The sequence below is a fragment of the Halichoerus grypus genome, chromosome 2 (assembly GCF_964656455.1).
Source record: "Halichoerus grypus chromosome 2, mHalGry1.hap1.1, whole genome shotgun sequence".
Taxonomy (NCBI): domain Eukaryota; kingdom Metazoa; phylum Chordata; class Mammalia; order Carnivora; family Phocidae; genus Halichoerus; species Halichoerus grypus.
In genome coordinates this window covers 28509313-28515474 of record NC_135713.1, presented here as the reverse complement: position 1 = coordinate 28515474, position 6162 = coordinate 28509313, and the positions used below count along the sequence as shown (strand labels likewise).

The 6162-nt window shown below is 41.6% G+C and overlaps 1 long non-coding RNA gene across 1 annotated transcript; it reads left to right on the top strand.

Annotated features, from left to right (window-relative positions):
* The first annotated feature begins 1052 nt into the window (after window positions 1-1052).
* LOC144380944 (uncharacterized) lies at window positions 1053-4511 on the top strand. Its single transcript, XR_013445298.1, has 2 exons — window positions 1053-1106; window positions 4185-4511. It is a non-coding gene; the product is annotated as an uncharacterized LOC144380944 (long non-coding RNA).
* Window positions 4512-6162: the final 1651 nt, after the last annotated feature.

The following is a 6162-nucleotide window of genomic DNA, read 5'->3' as shown; positions in this document are numbered from 1 at the left end:
TGTTGGGAATCTACACCTTCAACTAGCCTGGCTCCATATCAGGCTTGTGTTTGTCAGCGATTCCACTTTGACATCTTTCTCCAATCCCTGTTATCTCCCTTTGCGGGTCTTCTCCTACCCTGTGGTCTCCATTTTCTTCCACCCTTCAGCCGCTTAAATATTCTCATCTTTAATTTCCATTAATAACTCCCTGAGTGCCCCCATAGCTCTCTCATGAGATGTTCCTTTTGGCACTATAACTTGTATTAAAGTGGTTTCGTGGGGTGCCTGGGTGGCTCAGTTGGTTAAGCGACTGCCTTCGGCTCAGGTCATGATCCTGGAGTCCCTGGATCAAGTCCCGCATCGGGCTCCCTGCTCGGCAGGGAGTCTGCTTCTCCGTCTGACCCTCCCCCTTCTCATGTGCTCTCTCTCATTCTCTCTCTCTCAAATAAAGAAAAAAAAAATCTTTAAAAAAAGAAAAAGTGGTTTCGTAATGCGTATTTGTTTCTTTGGTCTTACTTTGAATTTCCTGAGGACAGGAACTACATCTCATTTATTTATCTTTGTTTCTCTCAGGTTTGGTGCTCATGGAGTAGGCACTCAGCAATTATTTTTTTGACTTGAATTCCCCTCTAGTTGCTCATGGAAGTCCACGACAATCCCTCCTCTCCGACTGTCTTCCTTTCGCACCACCTCTCCCACTCCCCACACTTCACTATCAACCTACAGTTTCCTGAGCTCAGAGATAACTCAGTGAATAAGACTTTCTGCCCTGCTGGCCATGTCCTATATCTGTGCTGTCCAACGTGGTAGCCACTTAGCCACGTGGGGCTACTGAATACTCAAAATGTGGCTAGTGTAATGGAAGAACTGAATTTTTAATTTCATTTAATTTTAAATAAAATCAGCTAATTAATTTAAATAATGGACTTAAATAAGTTATTTAAATTAATTTAAATTAAAGTAGCCACTACCGTACTGGATAGCACAGTTCTCTAAACATGGAACAAACTCCTCAATCCGAAGCTCAGCCTGGAGAACAGGTTTTTGCAAGAATTCTGCAGAAGTGCATTCTTGAGTCCAGAAGTGAGGACTGCTGGAAAGCTGTACAATTCATTTCCAGGCAGGTCAGTGCTCACGTTTGTTCTTGGGTTGTCTTGAGCAAGTCATCATGCAATCAGTCCATGGACTACACGTGGAGACACCGCCTGTTTAGGGTGGCAGCTCCATTGAAATAGGCTCGTGTCTATAGGATAAAATGGGGGAGATGTCTAAGTGGCCTGTTATTGAATTGCCCTAAAATCCTTCAAAGGCATTCAGACACTAACTGGAAAAAATTCTCTTTTTTCCTTCTCTTCATTTCTGTCAAATTTAATTTTTTTGTTTTCTTTTCCTGGAACTCAAGTAGCTGTCAAGCATGTATTGCTGGGAGCCAAATCTGCCATTTTATCTTCGTCAGTTGAAGAACTTTGATTTTTATTTCTAAGGGTAATGCATTTCCACTTAGAGGACAGCTAAGTGAAAATGCACTCCTGAAACAAGATTTGTTCTGCCGGCTTCTTTCAATTTGTCAAAAGGACAAAAGTCTCACCAGCCTCACTCTGTAATAATGCCCTGAAATTACTTAGCATCATCTTCCACCTACTTTCCTTATCTCTATTATCTCATACGTGTGGCAGGGAAGAAGAAAATGAACACTTTTTGAATTTAGTGTTGTGTGTATCTGTGTATTGCCAAAGCTAATTGTTTTAAACAAGGTGTCTTATCACTGATTAAAATGATCAGTGCCTAAGAGTATAAAAGAAACAATAGTTGAGTTTCACAAGTCTTTCTCATAAGAGAATACTTAACTCTTTCATGTGCTGATACTGATTTCTAAGACACAAGTCTTGAGTTAAGCCATGATTATCCTTCCAAATATAAAGATGAAAGGCACATTCATTAATGAAATTTTTTGAGGTTCTTCCATGACCTATCCAGTTAGAAAAAGGGGTATTTTTTTTTTTTTTTTCAAAATCCTCATTTGCAGAGAAGGAAACTGAGATCACCAATCACTTAGGGATTTTTGCTTTTTCAATCCAACTGGGTGTGAGCAATGTTGAATATTCACATAACTTTTAAGTCTCCTAAATCCCAGCACCATCTTCAGAGCACAGAAGGCATTCTTCTTGAGGTTAGCCATTTGCTTCCAACACAGACCTGATGTCTACTGCTTATATATTTGATGTTAACAATGGATAATGTAAAAGCAGAAAGAGATTTTTATTGCCATCACAAAGTGGGTCAAGTAGAAAAAGAAGGATAGGATAACCTCATTCTTGCCCTGTGACCAACATTTTCTTTTCTCTGGGTTCTTCCTCTTCACCTCACCCTTCATCCCTATCATGGGCAGACTCATCATGACAATGCTATTGCTGGGTAGCTCTAGTTCACTGTCACCCAAGAGGGTCTCCTGGAGGGCCTAATATGTTCCAGGCCCTTTTCAGAGCTGATCTTCAATCCTCATGTCAACGCTGAGAGCAGGTGGTGTTTCCATTTCACACACAAGGAAACTGAAGCTTAGTGAGGTGCAATGAGTTGTCTGTGATCCAGCTGATAAAAGGTGACAAAGGCTAGCTCAGAAGTCCTGTCCTTTGATCCTAAAGCACCATACCATCCTGCTTTACTGTAGAGAATAAAGGTTTGTTTCATGGATGTGGAGCCTGGGCTTCATGGAGCTTCCAAGTACCATTGTGTTAGAGAGGAAGAGCCTTAAACTGGAAAACCCCTCACGGGAGGACACCTGGTCTTGGTATCTATGGCGGGCTGAGTCATGGTCACCCAAGGAGGTCCATGTCCAATCCCTGGACCCTATGAACATGTCACCTAACATGGTAAAAGGAACTTTGTTAACGATCTTGAGATGAGGAAATTATGCTGGATTGTCTGGGTAGACCCAGTATAATCACAAGTATCCTTCCAGGAGGGAGGCAAGATAAGAGTGAGCAGCGGGAGATATGCCAATGGAAGTAAGAGGTTGGAGGGATGCCAGGAAGGGGCCACCAGCCAGGGAATGCAGATGGCATCTAGAAACTGAAAAAGGCAAGAACATAGATTCTGTCCAGCAGCCTCCGGAAGGAATGCAGTCCAGTTAACACCTTGATTTTAGATTTCTCATCTCTAGAACTGTAAGAGAATAAATTTGTATTGTTTTAAGCCATTAAGTTTATGGTAAGTTGTTGCAGCAGCAAGAGGAAAATAATACAGCTTGTTAACAAAGAGAAAACAACCACCCAAGGATTGGGTTGGCTGACTGCTGTTCCCATTCATTGGAGCCAATGATTCCTCCCTACCCACACTTTTTTTCTGTGTAACACCCTGGTGGGGGGACCTCTTATATCAAAAGTATCATGAAGTTCTCAATTTTTAAAAAAGTAATTGAATTGTTTTTGTGTTGTATATGTTTGTTTATATATATACACACATATATATAATATATGTATACAAATATATACACACCAAACCAACTGCACTGCTGAAAGACCCAGAAGGTAGTACAAAATTAAGAGTTTGGTTTCTGTGATTTCATGAAGGAAAATAGCGTCTTCCACAATATCATATACCTTACAAGACAGAACACAGTGCCAGGCTGGGAGGAGCTTACAATGATAGGTAACTGACAAGCAAGGGTGTTAGAGATAGAATATCAAAATTCCATAAACATTGTGAATGCCTGATTCAGGGAAATTATATTCCATCTAGAGTAAAACCACCTTTCAGCTATACTGGTTCTTGACCCAGGGAAGGTTCGTTTCAAGGAACATTTAGAAATGTGTGAAGGCATTTTTGGTTGCCACAGCAACGGGGATGGGAGGGTGGGAGATGGGGAGGGGTGGTGGAGAAGGTCGAGGGGTAGGGGAACAACCAACAGTGTCAGGAATCCAGGATGCCCGATGCCCGTGGTTCTCAGGGCAGTCCCTGCTGAATTGTCTCACCGAAAATGACAATAACATGTCAATGGAGAGACTCTGAAAGAGGAAGAGGATAGTACTCAAACAGGTGTTAACACTGGTCATTTGGAATTCATCAAGTTAAAGATGATGCCATTGAATTGAGAACTTGTTTAGTCTCAGTTCTACTGTGCCTTCAGACACTGGACAGCAAACACACTGAGAGTCACCTGGGCTTTCTCTATTTATCTTTCTTGTGCTTGTGCTACTGTGCAGTCTCAAAGGCTGGACCAGACTCCGTTACCCACTTGGCCATGATCACTACCCCCATCATCAACTACCTGGTGAGAGAGTATCTTCTGCAGGCAGAGACTGCTCTGCCTTTGAAGTCACAAGCAGTTTGGGAGGCTGGAACTACATGGAAGTCTAAAGGAGAAGTGTGGTTAGGACCGAAGACTCTAGAATCGCATCATCTTACTGGAATTCCAACTTCACCGTTGGTTAGTTTTGTGACCTCAGGCAAGTTATTTGACCTCTCATCTGTAGAATGGGAGTAATGATAATAATTATCTGCAGAGTTTTAATAAAGATTAGATGAGACCATCTATGTAAAGAGCTCAGTACATAATAGGCACTCACTATGTGTTAGCTATTGTTATAAGGGAGGCAAAGAGCCAAATTTAGCTGAAAGGTTAACAGTATGCTTGCTGGACCCACACTGTTGAATTAAAAACATTAGTTCTGGGGGATGCCTGGGTGGCTCAGTTGGTTAAGTGCCTGACTTTTGATTTTGGCTCAGGTCATGATCTCAGGGTCATGAGATTGAGCCCTGCATTGAGCTCAGCAGGGAGTCTGCTTGAGGGTTCTTTCTCCCTCTCCCTCTGCCCCTCCCCACTCTCCAAACAAGCAAGCAAGCAAGCAAGCAAGCAAACAAACAAAAAAGTTAGTCCCAAGCTTGTGGCCTTGGGAAACCTATTAAACTCACCACACTTCATTTTCCTCATCAGTAAAATGGGGGATAATAGTCTCCATTTCAGAGGGCTGGCAGGACTTGATTTTAACCATGTAAATCTCTTAGAACAATGCCTGGCACAAGGTAAGCTCTTTGCTATTCTTTTAATATAGTAAGGCAGGCAAGCAATGATAGGAAGGAAATAGGAATCTAGATTTTATAGGACAATTAGTGAGTGTCTAATATAAAATGATGAAAGGGGCAAGAGAACAAATTTTTTTGAATTCTTAATAGGTACCTGGAACTTAACATCAAAGGGGTTGTTTTGAGCATTGAATAAAATAAGACACCCCCATGCCCACTGTGGGGGGTTGTTTTCTTATCCCAATTTTGCAGCTGAGGCTTACAGTTTTACCCAGAATTTCGTGATGGGCGATGGACTCTTGGTTATGTTTGCCTCTAAGTCCCTGTTGTTTCCCTCCTCCCTGCTGTGTCCAGCTACAAGAAGGGAGGTGATGCAGGTATGTGCGTGTGGGGGTGTGTGTGTGTGGGGGGGCACATGAGGAATTAATTCAGCTGCAGTTAGGAGTGCTACCTGGTTCCCAGGTTAATGCTTTCAAGTTCAAGATACTACGGTGCCAACCTCTTGATGACCACCAGATGTCAGTGCTAACAAGGAATTTCTGCCTTCATTCTGTGTCCAGAGCTAAGTGCCAGAGTAGACTTAATTTATCATTTGGCAAGAAGCACCATCAGATACGGCTCTCTAAGAGAAATTTAATCTGGTTGTGGATTCCATCTTCAAATTTATCCATGTGTTGAGAGACTTTGGAGGGCTGGGTCAGAGGAACGTATATTAGCAGAGCCCAGAACTGAATTTGGAATATGGGTAGTGGTAGAACACTTGGACATTTAAGATGAAAGTCCAAATCATCACTTCCTAAGGAAAAATTTATATTTGGAAAATAAAAGTTCCTTGAGGGTGGTCAGTTGTGGAAACCAAAAGGCACTTAAAACCTTGAGTTCATGAAGTAAAAAGTTATTGATTAGTTATTGATCAGCAAAGTCTTAGAAATGTAGCTTTAATCTTTTAAATCATGAAATGTAATTTATGCAGGATGCAAGCCTATATATGCACACGATTAAAATAAAAATTTCCTGAAACAGCACAATGTGTAAGGTACTCTGATATTTTCTATTCTATTCTATTCTTTCATTAAAAAATGCTAGTTGGGACCCACCAAACTGATGACCCACAGTTTGAAAAACAGTGACCTAGGAGATTATCCCACAGCATGTTTC